Source organism: Balaenoptera borealis (assembly GCF_965194805.1).
Source record: "Balaenoptera borealis genome assembly, chromosome: 3".
Lineage (NCBI taxonomy): Eukaryota > Metazoa > Chordata > Mammalia > Artiodactyla > Balaenopteridae > Balaenoptera > Balaenoptera borealis.
In genome coordinates, this window is record NC_138866.1 from 156,557,449 (window position 1) to 156,580,038 (window position 22,590).

Below are 22,590 nucleotides of genomic sequence, written 5' to 3' on the forward strand. Positions count from 1 at the left end.
TTTTTTGATTATTTGTTTGGGTTTTTTTTTGGCATTTTGTCTAAAGATTTTACAAAGGAGAGCAGGAACATGAATATTTGGAAAAAAGGGGGGAAAATGAGACTCCATTTAATTAGCTCAGACATGTTCCAAATATCGTGAGTCTCCTTAGGGTTCCTTGGACTCTTCTTATTCCATGAAAATATATTCACTGTTTTGTCACAACTCCTGAAACAGGTGACATTTTACCATGCATTTGTCAGACTACTTCACTGAAATACAGAAAAAATGATTGCATTGCACAAAACATAGAGATCCTCATTTTAATTCTCTTGAAACATCCCTGATGGTCCCTAAAGTTACTCTTCAGTTGCCAGTGGTGTTACTTCTTTCTCTTTATTTCACATGGCATTTAAGTTGTCCAGTGTTGTCAAGCGTTAAGTTAGCTCTGGCCATTCAGGAGGAAAAATCCAGTAATTAGCAGAATCTAAACATTCCCATATTAGAAAGCATTATAAGATTCTGTGTTTTGCTGTGTCATGGCCCTGGGGGTCCTCATCCATAATTCTAAGGGTATTACCAGATATTTATTCAAGAGATCTAGAAACTTCTAGAGAGTGGGGAGTGCTGTTCGCAGTAAAAGATTTTTCCATAGCCTTGGGTCATTTATAACTTTTGCTGATTTTACTTTGTGTTCTGACTTATCCAAGCTTGAACTGCAGGATAAAATCAATTTTTTCCGTGTAGGAGCAAACAATCACAATGAGGAACAGAATATAAATCACTTTCTGTTAGAAAGGGTGGGTCAGGGTAATATTTGAAAGCCTCAAGTCATTCTTTCCCTGACTTCAAGTTTTGTGTGTTTTTAAGATCTGAAAACCATCACCACACATCAAATTCATCATAATAAAGCAAAAAACAAAATCAAAACACAACTTACCATCTATAAGATTTGCATGAACAGCATTTGAGTAATTAGATCTATGTACAAAATAACAATAATTTAAATTTTTTTATTGACAGCTGTTTTGCTGATAAACTTGAGAAAGGATAACATTGGTTAAGCTAAAGTCAATGGAGTGGAAAAAATGATGGATTTGTTTTAATCTCCCCATAATATTACATATAACTTTTCATGAACACATGTCCTCCTCCAAGAGAGGTCCGTGCATTTTGCACTAGATTCATCACATGTTGTATGTGATGCTACATATTATTGGGGCAGTTACACGCCGTCATGTAGCTGGAGAATGTACAATCTCTGGAGTTCCTCCTGTTCACATGAACCACAGTGAGACTGGTGCTTCCTGAAGGAGTTCGCAGACAGTAATTCCTGAAGTGCAGTACACTGGCATCTTCTATATCGTTGCCTCTCTGTCTCTCTCTCCCCCACATTGGTGAATATTTGATGGTGTTTATCTAGTAACACAAATAACAAAAATATGTGTGTGTGCCATGCTTCACAATGGACACACATAATTTTACAAAATGTGTACAACTCTGTCACATTTCAAAATTTGGTATTGTACCCTAAAAATTTCAAAGTATGAGCATGGGGGGAATCCTTCAAGATGGTGGAGGAGTAAGACGTGGAGATCACCTTCCTCCCCACAAATACATCAAAAATACATCTACATGTGGAACAACTCCTACAGAACACCTACTGAACACTGGCAGAAGACCTCAGACTTCCCAAAAGGCAAGAAAATCCCCACATACCTGGGTAGGGCAAAAGAAAAAAAAGAAAAAACAGAGACAAAGGAATAGGGACAGGACCTGCGCCTCTGGGAGGGAGCTGTGAAGGAGGAAAATTTTCCACGCACTAGGAAGCCCCTTCACTGGCAGAGATGGGATGGGCAGGCAGGGGGAAGCTTCAGAGCCATGGAGGAGAGCACAGCAACAGGGGTGCAGAGGGCAAAGTGGAGAGATTCCTGCACAGAGGATCGGTGCTGACCCACACTCACCAGCCTGAGTTGCTTGTCTACTCACCCGCCAGGGTGGGTGGGGGCTGGGAGTTGAGGCTTGGGCTTTGGGGGTCAGATCCCAGGGAGAGGACTGGGGTTGGCTGTGAGAACACAGCCTGAAGGGGGCTAGTGTGCCACAGCTATCCAGGAGGGAGTCCGGGAAAAAGTCTGGACCTGCCTAAGAGTCAAGAGACCATTGTTTTGGGGTGCATGGGGAGAGGGGATTCCTTCCCTGTCTGCCCACAGAAGGCAGAGCACCACCTAAACGAGCTCCAGAAATGGGTGCGAGCTGTGACTATCAGCTTGGACACCAGAGACGGGCATGAAACACTAACACTGCTACTGCGGCCACCAAGAATCCTGTGTGCATCAATTGCATAGTCATACAGAAAAAAAATTAAAAAAAGAAAAATTAAAAAAATTATTAAAATAAAAAAGTAATAATAAAAAAAAAGAGAGCAACCAAACCAATAAACAAATCTGCCAATGATAACAAGTGCTAAAAACTATACTAAGATAAACATAAAAATCAGAAGCAAGTCAGTCGTAGATAGCAAACCCCAAGTCTACAGTTGCTCCCAAAGTCCACTGTCTCAATTTTGGGTTGATTCATTGTCTGTTCAGGTATTCCACAGATGCACGGCCTTGAGTTGATTGTGGGGATTTAATCCGCTGCTCCTGAGACTGCTGGGAGAAACTTCCCTTTCTCTTCTTTGTTCGCACAGTTCCTGGGGTTCAGCTTTGGTTTTGGCCCCACCTCTGTGTGTAGGTTGACCTCAGGCTTCTGTTCCCACCCAGATAGGACGGGGTTAAAGCAGTAGCTGAATAGGGGGCTCTGGCTCACTCACCCCAGGGGTTGGGAGGGGTACAGTAGTTATAATTGGAATGCGCGGTGAGCCTACAGTGGCAGAGGCCAGCGTGACATTGCAACTGCCTTAGGCATGCTGTGTGTTCTCCCAGGGTAGTTGTGCATTTTCAGGCACTGCAGAGCTCTGCCAGAGCCAACTCCGCTGTGTGGCTGACAGGGTCTTGGTGCTCTGGCCGGGGGTCAGGCCTGAGCCTCTGAGGTGGGAAAGCCGAGTTCAGGACGTTGGACCCACAGAGACTTCCTGGCGCCACATAATATCAATCGGTGAGAGCCCTCCCAGAGATCTCCGTCTCAACACTAAGAAGCAGCTCCACCCAATAGCCAGCAAGCTCCAGTGCTGGACGCCCCATGCCAAACAACTAGCAAGACAGGAACACAACCCCACTCGTTAGAGAGGTGGCCTAAAATCATACTAAGTTCACACAAACCCCAAAACACACCACCGGATGCAGCCCTGCCCACCAGAAAGACAAGATCTAGCCCCACCCACCAGAACACAGGCACCAGTCCCCTCCACCAGGAAACCTACACAAGCCACTGAACCAACCTTACCCACTGGGGGCAGACACCAAAAACAATGGGAACTATGAACCTGCAGCCTGCGAAAAGGAGACCCCAAACACAGTAATTTTAAGCAAAATGAGAAGACAGAGAAATACACAGCAGATGAAGGAGCAAGGTAAAAACCCACCAGATGTGACAGGGTGAGAGAGTGTCATGGACATATATACACTACCAAATGTAAAATAGATAGCTAGTGGGAAGCAGCCACATAGCACAGGGAGATCAGCTCAGTGCTTTGTGACCACCTGGGTGGGTGGGATGGGGAGGGTGGGAGGGAGGGAGATGCAGGAGGGAGGAGATATGGGAACGTGTGTATATGTGTAGCTTATTCACTTTGTTATAAAACAGAAACTAACACACCATTGTGAAGCAATTATACTTCAATAAAGATGTTTAAAAAAGAAAAAAAAAAAAACCCACCAGACCAAACAAAAGAAGAGGAAATAGGCGGTCTATCTGAAAAAGAATTCAGAGTAATGACAGTAAAGATGATCCAAACTCTTGGAAATAGAATGGAGAAAATACAAGAAATGTTTCACAAGGACCTAGAAGAACTAAAGAGCAAACAAACAATGATAAGCAACAAAATAAATGAAATGAAAAATTCTCTAGAAGGAATCAATAGCACAATAACTGAAGCAGAAGAACGGATAAGTGACCTGGAAGATAAAATAGTGGAAATAACTACCACAGAGCAGAATAAAGAAAAAAGAATAAAAATAATTTTTCCAGTTACAGGAAAAACACTGTAAAAGATACAAACATATGGAGGCTAAACAATAAGCTACTAAATAACCAAGAGATCACTGAAGAAATCAAAGTGGAAATCAAAAAATACCTAGAAACAAATGACAATGAAAACACGATGACACAAAACCTATGGGATACAGCAAAAGCAGTTCTAAAAGGGACGTTTATAGCAATACAGTCCTACCTCAAGAAACAAGAAAGATCTCAAATAAACAACCTAAGCTTACAACTAAAGCAATTAGAGAAAGAAGAATAAAAAATCCCGAAAGTTAGCAGAAGGAAAGAAATCGTAAAGATCAGATCAGAAATAAATGAAAAAGAAATGAAGGAATTGATAGCAAAGATCAATAAAACTAAAAGCTGGTTCTTTGACAAGATAAACAAAATTGATAAACCACTAGCCAGACTCATCAAAAAAGAAGGGAGAAGACTCAAATCAACAGAATAAGAAATGAAGGAATTGATAGCAAAGATCAATAAAACTAAAAGCTGGTTCTTTGACAAGATAAACAAAATTGATAAACCACTAGCCAGACTCATCAAAAAAGAAGGGAGAAGACTCAAATCAACAGAATTAGAAATGAAAAAAGAGAAGTATCAACTGACCCTGCAGGAATACAGAGAATCATAAGGGATTACTACAGGCAAGTATATGCCAATAAAATTGATAACCTGTAAGAAATGGACAAATTCTTAGAAAAGCACAACCTTCCGAGACGGAACCAGGAAGAAATAGAATAATAAACTGTTCAATCTCAAGCACTGAAATTGAAACTGTGATTAATAATCTTCCAACAAACAAAAGCCCGGGACCAGATGGCTTCACAGGCGAATTCTATCAAACATTTAGACAAGAGCTAACACCTATCCTTCTCAGACTCTTCCAAAATATAGCAGAGGGAGGAACACTCCCAAACTCATTCTATGAGGCCACCATCACCCTGGTACCAAAACCAGACAGATATGTCACAAAAAAAGAAAACTGCAGACCAATATCACTGATGAACATAGATGCAAAAATCCTGATCAAAATACTAGCTAACAGAATCCAACAGCACATAAAAAGGATCATACACCATTATCAAGTGGGGTTTATCCCAGGAATGCAAGGGTTCTTCAATATATGCAAATCAATCAATGTGATACACCATATGAACAAACTGAAGGCTAAAAACCATATGATCATCTCAACAGATGCAGAGAAAGCTTTTGACAAAATTCAACACCCATTTATGTTAAAAACTCTCCAGAAAGTAGGCATAGAGGGAACTGACCTCAACATAATAATGGCTATATATGACAAACCCACAGCCAACATCATTCTCAGTGATAAAAAATTGAAACCGTTTCCTCTAAAATCAGGAACAAGACAAGGATGCCCACTCTCACCACTGTTATTCAACATAGTTTTGAAAGTTTTAGCCACAGCAATCTGAGAAGAAAAAGAAATAAAAGGAATCCAAATCAGAAAAGAAGAAATATAGCTGTCACTGTTTGCAGATGACATGATACTATGCATAGAAAATCCTAAAGATGCTTCCAGAAAACTTCTAGAGCTAATCAATGAATTTGGTAAAGTAGCAGGATACAAAATTAATGCACAGAAGTCTCTTGCATTCATATACACTAATGATGACAAACCTGAAAGAGAAATTAAGGAAATATTCCCATTTACCATTGCAACAAAAATAATAAAATACCTAGGAATAAACCTACCTAAGTAGTCAAAAGACCTGTATGCAGAAAACTATAAGACAGTGATGGGGCTTTCCTGGTGGCGCAGTGGTTGAGAATCTGCCTGCCAATGCAGGGGACATGGGTTCGAACCCTGGTCTGGGAAGATCCCACATGCCACGGAGCAGCTGGGCCCGTGAGCCACAACTACTGAGCCTGAGTGTCTGGAGCCTGTGCTCCGCAACAAGAGAGGCCGCGATAGTGAGAGACCTGCGCGCCGCGATGAAGAGTGGCCCCCACTTGCCACAACTAGAGAAAGCCCTCGCACAGAAACGAAGACCCAACACAGCCAAAAATAAAAATAATAAAAAATTTTTAAAAAGACAGTGATGAAAGAAATTAAAGATGATACAAACAGTTGGAGAGATACACCATATTCTTGGATTAGAAGAATCAACATTGTGAAAATGACTATACTACCCAAAGCAATCTACAGATTCAGTGCAGTCCGTATCATACTGCCAATGGCATTTTTTACAGACCTAGTAAAAAAAATTTCACAATTTGTATGGAAACGCAAAAGACCCCAAATAGCCAAAGCAAACTTGAGAAAGAAAAACGGAGCTGGAGGAATCAGGCTCCCTGACTTCAGACTATACTACAAAGCAACAGTATGAAGACAGTATGATAATTGCACAAAAACAGAAATATAGATCAATGGAACAGGATAGAAAGCCCAGAGATAAACCCATGCACATATAAGAGATAAGGAGTCTCTTAGTGACAAGATAAGGAGTCACCTTATCTTGATAAAGGAGACAAGAATATACAATGGAGAAAAGACAACCTCTTCAATAAGTGGCGCTGGGAAAACTAGACAGCTTCATGTAAAAGAATGAAATTAGAACACTCCCTAACAGCATACACAAAAATAAACTGAAAATGGATTAAAGACCTAAATGTAAGGCCAGACAGTAAAACTCTTAGAGGAAAACATAGGGAGAACACTCTATGACATAAATCACAGCAAGATCCTTTATGACCCACCTCGTAGAGAAATGGAAATAAAAATAAACAAATGGGACCTAATGAAACTTCAGAGCTTTTGCACAGCAAAGGAAGCCATAGACAAGATGAAAAGACAGTCCTCAGAATGGGAGAAAATATCTGCAAACGAAGCAACTGACAAAGGATTAATCTCCAAAATTTACAAGCAGCTCATGCAGCTCAATATCAAAAAAACAAACAACCCAATCCAAAAATGGGCAGAAGATCTAAATAGACATTTCTCCAAAGAAGATATACAGATTGCCAACAAACACATGAAAGGATGCTCAACATCACTAATCATTAGAGAAATGCAAATCAAAACTACAGTGAGGTATCACCTCACACTGGTCAGAATGGCCATCATCAAAAAATCTACAATCTATCAATGCTGGAGAGGGTGTGGAGAAAAGGGAACCGTCTTGCATTGTTGGTGAGAATGTAAATTGATACAGCCACTATGGAGAACAGTATGGAGGTTACTTCCAAAACTAAAAATTGAACTACCATATGACCCAGCAATCCCACTACTGGGCATATACCCTGAGAAAACCATAATTCAAAAAGAGACATGTAACACAGTGTTCATTGCTGCACTATTTACAATAGCCAGGACATGGAAGCAACCTAAATATCCATTGAGAGATGAATGGGTAAAGAAGATGTGGCACATATATACAATGGAATATTACTCAGCCATACTCAGAAATGAAATTGAGTTATTTGTAGTGAGGTGGATGGACCTAGATTCTGTCATACAGAGTGAAGTACGTCAGCAAGAGAAAAACAAATACCATATGCTAATACATATATATGGAATCTAAAAAAAAAATGGTTTTGATGAACCTAGGGGCAGGACAGGAATAAAGACGCAGATGTAGAGAATGGACTTGAGGAGACGGGGAGGGGGAAGGGTAAGCTGGGATGAAGTGAGAGAGTAGCATTGACATATATACGCTCCTAAATATAAAATTGATAGCTAGTGGGAAGCAGCTACATAGCATAGGGAGATCAGCTCGGTGCTTTGTGACCACCTAGAGGGGTGGGATAGGGAGGGTGGGAGGGAGACGCATGATGGAGGGTATATGGGGATATATGTATACATATAGCTGATTCACTTTGTTATACAGCCGAAACTAACACACCATTGTAAAGCAATTATACTCCAATAAAGATGTTAAAGCAAAAAAACCCAGTAATCTTTAAAAGAGAAAACTATTTAAAAAATAATATGTATATATAGTGTGTGTATGTGTGTGTGTGTTTGTGTGTGTGTAACACATCACAACCAAGTAGTGTTTATCACAGGAATGCAAGGTTAATTTTTTTTTTTTTAATATTTATTTATTTATGGCTGTGTTGGGTCTTCGTTTCTGTGCGAGGGCTTTCTCTAGTTGTGGCAAGTGGGGGCTACTCTTCATCGCGGTGCGTGGGCCTCTCACTGTCGCGGCCTCTCTTGTTGCAGAGCACAGGCTCCAGACACGCAGGCTCAGTAATTGTGGCTCACGGGCCCAGCTGCTCTGCGGCATGTGGGATCTTCCCAGACCAGGGCTCGAACCTGTGTCCCCTGCATTGGCATGCAGATTCTCAACCACTGCGCCACCAGGGAAGCCCCAAGGTTAATTTAACATTTGGAAAATGTCTGAAAAAAATCAAGTTGAAAAAAATCAATTAAATTCACAAAATTAACAGAATAAAGGAGAAAAAAATATAATTCACAACACTGATCATATAAACAGGAAAATCATATGCTATATGGTTCACATGAAGCATTAGACAAAATTCAGCCCCCATTATGTTTTTTTTAAAGGAAACAATGAAAGAATTTCCTTAATTTGAGAAAGGCATTTCTTAAATACCTAAAGCTAACTATATTCTACCTAATAGTGAAACATTGAGTGTTTTTCCTGTAAGATCAATAGCAAAGTTATTAGATAATTATCTTCAACATTGTACTGGAAACTTTAGATAGTGTAATAAGAAAGGAAAATTAATAAAAACCATAAATATTGGAAATTAAGAAGTAAAACTGCCATTATTCAGGAAGGCCGTGTGTATACATAGAATACACTATAGAATCTATGAAAAAATACTAGAATAATTGAGTTTCTTGACATTGTAGCATATAATGTCACTATATAAAAAATCAGTTATTGTTCTATGTACTAGCAACAAAAAATGGAAAATGAGAACGTTTTAAAATACCATTTGCATTAGAATTAATGAAAGCAAATACCTAGGAATGAATCTAATGATCAAGGTGCAACCACTATACTGAAAACCACAAAACATTGCTGAGAGAAATTAAAGATCTAAATAAATGTAAAGGTATGCCATAAAAAAAAAAAAAAAGTATGAGTATGCCACAGTAGGACCTCAGGGGCACGGCCCCTACCCCCCGTGTTACTCATGCATTAATTATATGTTGTGAATATAAAAGAAGAGGTGCCATATAAATCTTATTATGCAAATCCTTTTTTGTTATCTAGGAGAAAATGCTCAAATACATGTTCTCACGAAATACAAGAGAAAACACAAATACTAACGCTCATAATAGCATATCATATAATTTCCAACTATCCAGAGACACAAAATAATGAAGTAGTTTAGTGCTCAACATTGAGATAAGTCAAAGCTCTTCATAGGTGGGATACTTAATTATATTTAAATAAAAAACTCCAAAGAGTCCTAAACTGTTTTATAGGTTAATTTTGTCCTTTTATAAAAAATGTGTTTGTGAAAATTATTTCCCCATATGAAAAAAAAAAACCCTATAACTGAGGAAAATGTTTTGAGAACTGTTCTCCCCTGAATCTACAAAGATAGATTCAGAAGATGGCACAGATTCCAAGCATGGCCTCTTCTTAATTCTCATTCTCACTTGCTTTGATTTTCTCTGAGAAATGTTCCTTGAATAATGGTGCCTGGGGAATTGTGACTCTTAGATCTGAGTTACTTCATGTTCAAACATTTGGTTTGTTTATTAAATAATTAATCATATCTGTCCATACCTTTAGATCCTTTGGAATTCAATGGAGGCATGCAATTAAAAGGTTTGAGCCTTCAATTTATTAAAAGGATGACTTCAGTTAGTACAAGTAAATTTACCATGAAAATAATGATTTATCTTTACATACTGGGTAGCTAAGGCATGTGCTTTTTATTTCTATATGAATCTGATTATTTTAAATTGCCTTTTAAAAAATCTTTTTATTGAGATGTAATTGACATATAATTTTGTGTAAGTTTAAGATGTACAGTATGATGGTTTGATACATTTATATATTGCAAAATGATTACCAGCCTAGAGTTAGCTAACACCTCTATCATGTCTCATAATTATCATTTCTTTTTTGTGATGGGAACAATTAAGATCTCTTAGCAACTTTGAAGTTTATAATACAGCATCATTGTCTATAATCACTATGCTGTGCATTAGATCTCCAGGACTTAATTTATCTACTGGTTCCAAGTATGTACCTTAAACAACATCTCTCCAGTCAAAAGCCACATAAGATTATTCAAATTTGAAGCAGATAATGAAAGAGGTATTGGAACTATTTTTAAATTTATTTTTAAAGTTTATTCAGGTTTATTTCTCCCTATTAATGAGACCAGGTCACTTCAGTACCACACTCAGCCTGCATGCATGGCCTCTCACAATGTTTGCTTGCCGTTTAGATGCTCAGTTGAGTAAGGACACTGTTGAGGACATCATCCATTATGCTGACCAATCACTTTTGCAGAGATGAATATGTGTTTAAAAATTTCCTTTCAGATCTTGCATGAAAGATTTTGTCCCAAAGAGCTCATATGCGTATGTGATTCTTATGAGAAAATTGGACAAAGGAGAGATATATTTTTTTCTTTGCCTTGACTGTTAGAAAAGAAAGAGCTCCAGCATCACTTCTGGGAAATCGTCCCAGTCCTTCCCAGATGATATCCATTTATTATGTGATGTCACAGCATCATTTTGCTTCCTCCAGACCACATAGTTCTTAAATGTACATCCTTTGTATAATTATGTATTTTTTTCTGTAACACATCATCGTGTAAACTATAAAGGCCTGCATATAAATTTTTATGCATCATTTGTTTTCTAATGAGCAAAATGGTCCCATAACACGAGTGGAATTTAGAGAAGAAAATATTGCCAAATATACCAGTAAATCAATTTTAGTATTAGTAGCTTCCCTGGACTATTTTTAAGAAGTCATTTCAAACAGAGATATTCCCTCATTTTCCCCATATTCTTCTTTTATCTATCTGTCTATCATTTATTTTCTATCACTTATCCATTTTCTATATATTATCCATCATGTCATCTGTGTCTATTTATCTATCAATATCTACCTATCTATCATCTGTCATCACCTATCTATCACTAATAAAACTGTTTACTAAATTTTAGTGGTTGTAGCATTTTACATTATTTCTCAGATCAGTCATATTTTCCAATCACTTGCAATTTTTTAAGAATTGTTGGCTTTGAGTTTACAATTGATGTGGTTGTCTCTAGCTGTTCTTCTGTCCAGCTCACTGAAATCAGTAATGATTTCAGACTCTTCCATTAGTTTCCCACGTTTTAATAGCCAACATATTATTTATGAAGTGGAATCCCCTTTTAGTTAATGATGAACTAAGAGAAGTTGCTTAATGTTGATATTACAAGACCTGCCTGTGTTGTTGACCAATAAGAAGTTTGATAACAAAACATTTAAAGGGAGGACCCATTTAATTAGTTGGCTTACTTTTGTTAATTCCTATTTAGTTTTTATCCATGGAGCATTGTTAATGACATTTGGCTATGTTTCAATATTTTATAAACTATAAAAGAATAAATATATAAATTTTACTTTTTTATCAGATATTGCCTTTCCATATGATTATTGCACAATCTAGTAGTTTTACTCTTAGAAGACACATTTCTGTTTCATGTTATATCCTGTTGCTTCATTTCTATGATGATTTCTGCATCTCTGCCAAAGTTCCTTCATTTAATTAAATCAAATTCCCTTCATTCAGTCAATCTTTATGGTTTAATAATAGAATTATTTCTTTCTTTAAAAAAAAGAAATATTGACATATGTGTTAGAATGTGTTTTATTAGAGCCAAATTGTTATAGTAATTGTATTTTTAAAAAGAGTTTTAAATTAATACCCATTAGAGTACATTTATAAGACGATAAAATTTCAAACACTTTCATAGCCTTTACACTCAAGACTAACCATCCAAAGTCCAAATTTCCTTCCAAATTTAATTGTTTTTAGTCTTGGTATTTAATTTTCTGAGAAATTTATTTGACATATGGTTGAAAACATTTAAAATAATTGAATTTTAAAATGACACTCACCATAGATAATTTCATATGTTGAATCAATGCCAAATTAAGACAATCTGAAATTTGCTTAAGATTTTGGCCTAAATGATAGATTTCCTTTCTATAATTTTACTAATAGATCTGTAGTAAATCCAGTTATGTTTTGATGTACATATTTTTTCCAATGGAAACTTTTTTAAAGCGTAACCATTTGATATATAACTTCATATATTGTTCCTTTCAGCTTCTTGGGATCAAACGTGAAGTTACCTAACGTTCGAATTTTACATTTTAAGGAAATTATTTAAGCACCTGTTTATAAGAAGTAAATCTTCATAGATCATTATTGAAAATGTGTTACCTTAATCATTTCTAAAATTTAGTTTTCTTATGAAAATAGGTACATGTTTAGTAGCAAGTGAAGCATATATCTAGGTAATAATATTATTAGGTTTTGAAGCCTTAGTGAATATTAATATCTGAAAGTGTCTCATTGTCTTTTAAATATTCAATATATGTTGTCAAAAATTCTGATCTCAACTTCTGAGTGTCTTTGTTTGCTTTCTCAATACTCTTTTATAGAATATTTTTGTAAATTTTTAGCGTAGAGTGCTTTAATTAAGGATTTAATTTGTTAAAATTATTTCTTCATTGATGATTACAATTTTATCCATTTGGACCTTGAGCTTAAATGAAATATTATTCCAGTCTGACAAAATATCTAAATGTTTATTGCTTTGAGATTTTAATGATATAACTTTTGAGCTCTATTTGCCTTCAACATTATGTCACTCAGTAAAAATCCACTCACATGTTTTCTTGAAATAAATTGGTTCAATTTTACTAATTCTGGCTTATTGTCAGAATATATTTCTATCTGTTCGGATTTGCAGTGTCATAAATTTTCTAGGATATTGTATATTATTAATATCTTTTCTTTTTTTCTCTACTAATTTAAAGATTCATGCTTATTATAGTTAAAAGGTATGAACACGTATCCAAACTTAGCTATCTTTTTATTCCATGGTTTTTGTATTATTGTTTTACTAAAAATTTCCTAATTTATAAATGTACACGCTACATAATAAGAACTCACATAAGCATTGCCCAGGTGAATGTTAAAGGCAGTCTGAAAATAAACTATTTAAGAATAGTAGCAGCAACTAAGTAATTTGTTTTTATTTTATTTATTCATTAAAAAATTTTTTTTGGTCATGCTGCACAGCTTGCAGGATCTTAGTTCCCTGACCAAGGACCGAACCCGGGCCCCGGCAGTGAAAACGCCGAGTCTTAACCACTGGACCGCCAGGGAATTCCCACAAGTAAGTAATTTGAATATGATAATCTGGTGAGTCTACTGAAGCTTAGAACACATTATAAAGAATGTACATTCAGTCATTCTGTACATGATCCCAGATTTCATATAGATTTGTAATTATAAAATGTCTCTATTGCTAGTATTGCTTCCCCACTTGAAGAATTCTTTGTATGCCATTTAGATAGGTAACCTAGGTTTTTTGCTCTTTGACTTTTTGATAATGTTTTTGTGATGAACTTTTTCAAAGTTTCACTGTCAACATTTCCAGCTTCTGTATTAACATATTTATGTCTTATATACAACATCATTAATCCTTTTTTCTAAACTTTTGACACTCTTGATTTTATTTAGGGTATATTATCCATTTATATTTTACACAATTAGTAATATTTCTTGGTTTAGATGCAAAATTTTAAGATATTTTTGAGGCTTTTTTTTTAAGAGAAGTTTTAGGTTCACAGTAAAATTGAAAGGACAGTACAGAGATTTCCCATCAACTCCCTGCCCCCACACATACATAGCCTCCACCATTATCAACATCCCCACCAGAGTGGGGCATTTTTTACAATTGATGAACCTACATTGACACATCATAGTCATCCAAAGTACACAGTTTACATTAGACTTCACTGTTGTGTTCATTCTCTGGGTTCAGACAAATGTATATTGACTTGCATCCATCATTATAGTATCTTACAGAGTATTTTCAGTGCCCCCAAATTATTCTATGCTCTGCCTATTCACCTGTCACCTAATGCCCAACCCCTGACAAACAGAATAATTTACTGTGTCTGCAGTTTTGCCTTTTCAAGAATGACATGCAGTTGGAATCATACACTATGCAGACTTTTCAGACTGGCTTCTTTCATTTAGCAATATGCATTTATGTTTCCTTCATGTCTTTTCATAATTTGATAGTGCATTTCTTTTTAAAGCGGAATAATATTTCATTATGTAGTTATATCACAGTTCATTTACCCATTCACCTACTTGAAAGGCATCTTGGTTGCGTCCAACTTTTGGCAATTATGAATAAAACTGCTATAAACATACATGTGTAGTTTTTTGTGTGTGCATAAGTTTTCAAGGCGTTTGGATAAATACCAAGGAGTGTGATTGCTGTATATGTTAAGAGTATGTTAGGTTTTGTAAGAAGCCACCAAACTGTCTTCAAAGTAATTGTACCATTTTGCATTTCTACTGGTAGTGAATGAGGGTTCCTGTTGCTCCGCATCCTCACCAGTATTTAGTTTTGTCAGTGTTGGAATTTTTTTCCCCTTCTAATACGTTATGTAATGGTATCTTGCTATAGTTTTAATTTTCATTTCCCTGATGATATATGATGTGGAACATATTTTCATATATTTAAGGACCAACTGTATATCTTATTTAGTGAGGTGTCTGTTAAGAGTGTTGGCCCATTTTTAATCAGGTTATTTGTGTTCTTATTATTAAGTTTTAAGAGTTCTTTATATATTTTAGATAAGAGTTTATTATCATATGTGTATTTTGGAAATATTTTCTCCCAATCCATCACTTGTCTTCTCATTCTCTTGACATTGCCTTTTGCAGAGCAGTTTTTAATTCTAATGAACTCCAGCTTATCAGTTATTTCTTTCATGGATTGTGCCTTGGATTATATCTAAAAGTCATCACCATATCCAAGATCAACTGGGTCATCTAGGTGTTCTATGTTTTCTTCTAGGAGTTATAGTTCTGAATTTTATAGTTAGGCCTGTGATCCATTTTGAGTTAATTTTTGTGAAAAGCATAAGATGTGTCTAGATTCTCTTTTTTTTTTTTTTGCATGTGGATGTCTAGATGTTCCACATTTGTTGAAAAGATAGCCTTTGCTCCATTGCATTGTTTTTGCTCCTTTACAAAAAAATCAGCTGATTAAATTTGAGTGGGTCTATTTCTGGGCCCTCTATTTTGTTCCATTGATGCATTTGTCTATTCTTTCACTAGTGCCAAAGTCCATCAGCTTTGTTCTTCAGTATTGTTTTGGCTATTCTGGGTCTTTGCCTCTTGCTATAAACTTCAGAATCAGTTTGTTGATATCCATAAAATAATTCGATAGGATTTTGATAGAAAGTGCAGTGAATCTATAGGTCAAGTTGAAAAGAACTGATATCTTACGTTCTTAATAGTGAGTCTTCCTATCCATGAACATGGAATATCTCTCCATTTATTTAGTTCTTCTTTGATTCCATTCATCTGAGCTTTACAGTTTTTCTCATATAGACTTTACACATTTTGTTAGATTTATATCTAACTACTTCATTTTTGGGGGGTGCTGATGTAAATGGCTTTGACTATTAATTTCGAATTCGTTTTGTTCATTTCTGGTATACAGGAAATGACTGACTTTTGTATATTCACTTTGCTATAATTTGTAATTTTTATTTGTTCCAAGAGGTTTTTTCTTTGTTTTGGATTTTGTACATTGATGATCATGAGATCTGTGAACAATGACAGTTGCACATCTTCCTCCCCAATCTGAATACATTTTGTTTCCTTTCTTTGTTTTATTGCATTAGGTAGGACTTCCAGTGCCTTGTTGAAAAGGAGTGGTGAGAGGGGACACCCTTGCCTTGCTCCTATGCCTTTTCCTAGTGAAAAAGCTTCTAGTGTCTCACCATTAAGTTTGATATTAGTGTAGGTTTTGATATTGTTTATGAAGTTGAAGTTCCACTCTATTTGTAGTTTACTGAGTGTTTTTATCATGAAAGAGTGTTGGATTTTGTCAAATACTTTTTTTGCATCAATTGATATGATCATGTGGTTTTTATTTTTTAGCCTGGTGATGTGATAGATTATATTAATTGACTTTTGAATGTTGAACCAGTCTTGCATACCTGGGATAAATCCCATTTGGTAGTGGGTATATAATTCTTTTCATATATTGTTGGATTGATTTATTAATATTTTGTTGAAGATTTTTACACCTTATGTTCATAAGAGCTATAGGCCTTAAAAAAAAATCAGATCCTGCTGTTTCTGGGTTGTAGGCTTTTCCAGTACCCAACTCAAGATACAAAGAAGGCAAAAGAAAACTCAAGAAATTCACCAACATGTTATTCCTTGAGTCTCAAATTCCCTATCCAGTCCACCTATTTTTCTCTACCTTTGGCATCTGATGTTTGTTTCATACACACTGTTCACAATTTTTAGCTGTAATTAGTGGGAAGAATGTGGGGAAATGTGTCTACTCCATTTTTACTAGATTGGGAAGTCTCCTTTTCATTACATTTTGTAATTGTTTATTTGTGATATTTAGGAAAGCTACTGATTTGGTGTAGATTTTTCTAAGCCAAACGCTTTATTGAATTCTTATTATAGTTCACATAATTTCTTTGTTTCAGGTTGATAGGTTTTCTAATTAAAATATAATATGAAAATAATTTTAGTTTTGACATTACCTTATCAATATTTGTAACTTGTTACTGTTTATGATATTGGGTAGGGGCTTAGAACATGCTTAAATATTTTTTCTTTTTCATGTGTCTTTTGGTATTGCATAACTCCAATTATTTCTGAAAAGAAGTAGAGACAAAAACATAAATTAATATTTATAAGCATATGCTTATAAATATGTTAACATGCTTATGATATGTTAACAATAAAATACTTCCTATCCATTTTTTAAGTCCTGGCTCAAAATCACCTCCTTTAGAAAGTGTTCTATTATTATTTTCACCAAAATTTGTTCTCCTCCATCAAAACCATACTTTTGATGGTATGGTATTTAGCATATAATTTGACAATTAGTAATACTCAATTTATACTCAGATTCTATGTTGTGTGGGATTTTTCTGACTGCTGAACGTGTCTTGTTTTTTTTTCTCTAAGTATATTTCTTGAGAACAGGTGATAAGCTCAGTTAATCTCTTCACATCCTTATAGAACCTACCAATATTCTTAGTTCATGGAAGTTTATCATTTTGTGTATTTGGAATCAATAGACATGTCCCATCTCATGTCCGTGGAGTTATCCACCTTTTCCATCCTCTCACACAGTATTAGGAAGCATATGTCTTTTTTGTATGAATTAATCTCAATATTGTAAAGTTTCTGATGCAGCTCTCCTTCTATAAACATATGATTCTTATTTTATTAAGACTAGAATTGGAGCTTCATGAATATGTTACATACATCATGGCAAGAGATTACCTAGATGTGATCAGAAAATGGGAGGAAATGAATAATTGGACAAAAATCAGTAGAGTGGCTCTAAAACTCTCTCCCTAAAGCTTCCTTTCTTTCACTCTTTCAGTATTTCCTTTCAATATTTGTCCTTTCTCTATTTAGAGATTCCAGACACTTTCGCATGTCCCAGTATAATTTTGTGTTTCGTGTTTCTGAATTTTTGGAAAAAGTAAGGATGGTTTCCCTATATGAAAGGGCACCAGTCAGGAAGATCAGGCTATGAAAGCTCAGAAGGCAGATTCATACTGTATGTTTCATGTATATACCTTTATTTTATTTAAATTCTTGACTTGTCAATTTTTATGAAAACCTGTAAGTACAGCAAAGCAGTCAAGAGTTAAATTATATGGAAATTCACTTAAGATGATTTCCTAGTTTTAAGCTCTTGCACCTCTTTCTGGATGGGCATGAGGAAGAGGGTGTGGAAATTAGCTTTTGGACGGCATGGGATTGAGAAAGATCAGCTTAGTGGGCAAAGCTCTGAAAAGCAGACTTCTGTCTGCCGGAACATGCACACTAAGGGACGTGGCTTTCCCTAATCCTTTATCCTGGGTGCGCAATAATGCAACATCCACCAGGAAATTAAAGCTTTAAAATGACAGTTATGAATTATATTGATGGCTAGTAAAGAAGGTGATAAAAAATTGCATTTCTGAAAATTATTTTGATGAGTCTCTTGATCAGGTTCTACAAAAGATGATTTGTGAGTTGTAATTACAGTTGGGTGAATGCCCTGGTTCTGTGGTTTGGGACTGTTAGAAAACACAGGCAAAGCATTTAGAAAATTAAAGATACTCGCATTGGGAGCTGCTGATACGAAAGAAAACTTCAAGGTTCAACATTTTAAGACTCGATGAATGCATTCAGATTTTTAGACTGCATCATCAGGAAATTCACTGTGGATGTGGTAGTCAAAATTAAATTGCATAAGGTAGCCATGTCTAGAGAGATAACAAAATAATTTTATCAGTCAGTATAAATGCAGTATAAATAAAATGAAAACTAAGGTGGCATATGAAAGCCAGCATACAGCTCACACCTTCCCCAATTTGTTACCACCTGAAGGAAAATTAATATTAGGGAGTGTGAAATTTTAATGATTGGTCTTCAGACTGAAGACTCATTTGTACAGTGAATACTTATATCAAAATTCATATACTTAGAATCATTTTTTAACATCTTTATTGGAGTATAATTGCTTTACAATGGTGTATTAGTTTATGCTTTATAACAAAGTGAATCACCATACATATATCCCCATATCTCCTCCCTCTTGCATCTCCCTCCCACCCTCCCTATCCCACCCCTCTAGGTGTTCACAAAGCACTGAGCTGATCTCCCTGTGCTATGCGGCTCCTTCCCTCTAGCTATCTATTTTACATTTGGTAGTATATATGGGTGAGTTAAATGTGACCTTCTCTAGTTATCAAAAAATACAATGTTGATAGACATCGTGAAAAATCAACTTTATTAAATGCCACTGATTCCTAATTGACTTTTTACCGACAATAACCTATTAGCTCTTCTTAATCCAGCAGCTTGATGCTGTTGTTTAATGAAATTATACATGTAGTTAGTAATTTTTAAAATTGTGCTCTGGTTATCAAAGTCCATATTGCCTATTTCTCCTACTGCCAGTCCCACAGCATATATGGATTGAATTAACCCTCAGTTTGATCATTATATCATTGCTCTACTGCCAAAATAAAGTCACTACTGGATAGAAACCGTAGTCTTCCAGTTGATGTATTAGAAACAGCACAGTGATAAGAGAAGCATTCATTTAGTGCTTTAAGGTACTGAAAAATCTATGTAGACTAAATAACCAAGTTGATTATTTGTGCTGAGACAGTAATTTAATAAAATCGCTCTTGTCCATTATATTTTATATACATGTGAAATTTATATGAATGAATATAATTTATGCATGCATACAGAAAAAAAATCATCTATCTTACACGTGCAATGGTGGTAAGATTTCAGAATTAACTGCAACAATTGGTCAGTTAGTGAATATTTTATTGTTTCATCTTTGGTCCCAGAGCACCAATAAAAATAAGATTATTTATATTCATAGTTCTGAACTTCAAATTATAAATTGCAACTGGGTTATGTAATTGACTGGTTATATATCCTCTGGTGTCTTTAGGGTTTTAAATTCTTTCTCCAACATATCCATGCAGATAATTCCTTCCTCCTTAGAAGATTTATGCCTGCTGATAAAGACACTACACTGAGTTCGTTTGCCTACATTATGCATGGTCTTCTTAAATTTATCCTGCTTTCTCTCAGGCCAAGCACCCAGGCTCTGCTTTTATTTTTTAAATGTCACCATTCATTGGGTTCAGGTAGACATACTTCTTAACATCCATCATATTTTCTCAGTGAATAATTGGGACAAATACAAGTGTACCTTCTTTCCATTGTATTTATTTTGTAATAAATATTGTTTTTTCAGTTGTATTATAGATCATTGGAGGGCTGAGGCTGCATTTCTTATCTCTTTTTATTTCTAGTATTTGCCCCAGTGGCTTGTGCCCCCATGGGAGTTAATATATGACCTCTCTTCAAAATACTTATAAGAGGGCCTGCAATGAAAAAAATATCTCCACCTCTACATTTTTGAGAGTCTTAATTGACTGCTTGGAAATTTTTTTTTTTGTTTTTTTTCATGTTCATCTTTTAGATCTAAGTGTCTGTATATCAACCACATGACATCAGCTTTTAGAAGAATCCTGTGTTTTATTGGATGACCTTTTAAGGAGAGGCCAGAATTTCTTGGTCATCACAAAGCAGACTCTACAAATCGTCATGAATTCTGTTACCTCGGCAGAATTTAAGAGTGCAAGGAGGGGACCAGTTCCATAACCTCCACAAAGAGTGCATCTGTGGCCCAGATGGGATTCTCTTCAAAGGGTAGACAGCATCAGCTTCTACCTCTCTTGCCTTTGTGCCAAAGTAGTTTTACCTGTTGATTCAAGATTGAATGATTTTGAAGACAAAGGCTCTGTGAGATCACCTAGGGCTTTTTAAGTTCCAAATATTACACATTTTTCCTAATGCTTAATTTAAGCATTTCCTATTAAAATTGTTAGGGTACCACATCATATCTTATTTTAATTTTCACACACCCACTGTATAAATCCTTATTTAGTTTCGATACACTGTTTGGATTGTTTGTGCCTGATGAAAAATGTTCTTGCTAGAGAAGGCAGAGCACCTGTAAACAGGCAAGAACAGAATGGAACCTCAAAATATTTAAAGTGTATTCTGCATGGCAGAGCATCTGCTTGAAAAGATGTCTGTGTCACTCTGGATAGAAACCATAGTCCTCCAATTGATTATCAGAGACAGCACAGTGATAAGAGAAGCATTTATTTAGTGCTTCAGGGTACTGAAGAAAATCTGTATAGACTAAATAACCAAGTTGATTATTTGTGCTGAGACAGTAACTTAATAAAATTAACCTACAGATTCTTGTAGGTTGTTGATTTCTGCAGAGGGAGAACACCTGAGGTGCTTGACTTCCAATGACCCACCTCAGGCTTACAGGTACGCTGTAGTGTAGCAACTGCCATTATTTAGGTCATGTTCCTTCTGAAAAAATAAAGTAGAAAATGTTTGCCAGAAGGATCTTACGTGACATTTCAAATAGCAAATAGATTAGTGGGGCATGTGGGAGTCTGACTTTTGGAGGCATCTTATAATATTTTCACAACAAATCATTCTGGGGCGCAGTCACTGAGATGTAATTTGAGAAACAAAACCTAAATAGCATTAGAGGGCATGTAATTCTTTTTCTTACAGTTTTTCTTAATTTTACCTCTTTCTATTTTATAAATATAGATAGGTGATATATATATTATATCATATGTAGTATGATATACAATATAATACAGAATACATAAAATAATATATAATGTACTATATATAAATAAATGTAATATATTCTATTTATCGTCTATTTATCATCTATCTATCTATTGAGAGATCATTCTGTAATTAATTTCATACTGTGTAACCGTATTTTTAACTGTTTGGTTTAAAGTAATAACAGATTCACATGGAGTTGTAAGAAATAATACATAAGGACCCCCTATATCCTTCACCCAGTTACCCCAATGATAACATCGCCCATAACTATAGCATAGTATCACAATGAGGAAAATAAATTTGGTATAATACATACACCCTATTCAATCTACCAGTTTTACTCATGTGTGTGTTTAGTTCCTGTGTAATTCGATTGTATGTGTGGATCTGTGTGAGCACCACACAACACAAGGACACAAGAATGGTTCCATCACAGGTTCCCTGTGCCAGTTTTTCACAGACATGGCCACCTCCCCACCTGCTCCCTCTCTAAATCATGGCAACCACTAATTACCCATTCTAAAACTTTGTCACTGCCATGTTGCTATATAGATTTATTCAGTATATAACATTTTGAGATGGCCTTTTTCATGCAGTTTAATTTCCTTGAGATCCACTCAAGTTGTTGCTTGTGTCAAGAGCCTTCTCCTTGTTAAACTTGAGTAGTATTCCATCATATGGATGCACAACAGTTGTTTACTAAAATCTGTATAAACAGTTTGGTTAACCATTCAACCATAGTAGGACATTCAGGTTGTTTCCAGTTTGAGGCTATTACAAAGAAAGCTGCTATGAACATTTGTGTGATGTGCAGATTTCTGTGTGAAAATAAGTTTTCATTTTTCTGGTATAAATGTCCTGCAGTGTAATTTCTGAAGTGTACAGTAAGCTCATGTTTAGTTTGTAAGAAACTGTCACGTCCTTTTCCAGAGGGGCTGTATCATTTTACATTCTCAAAAGCAATGTAAGGAAGATGCAGTTTAATATGACTTATTCATATTACCCGTTTCTCCTTGAGTGAGT

At 35.6% G+C, this 22,590-nt stretch overlaps 1 long non-coding RNA gene across 1 annotated transcript in view; it reads left to right on the forward strand.

The window, feature by feature from the left end:
* Positions 1-22,590, forward strand: part of LOC309625972 — a 264,883-nt gene that overhangs the window by 78,703 nt on the left and 163,590 nt on the right. The window contains exon 3 of the long non-coding RNA XR_014242856.1: positions 13,393-13,489. This is a non-coding gene — a long non-coding RNA (uncharacterized lncRNA). The remainder of the gene's footprint in view (positions 1-13,392; positions 13,490-22,590) is intronic.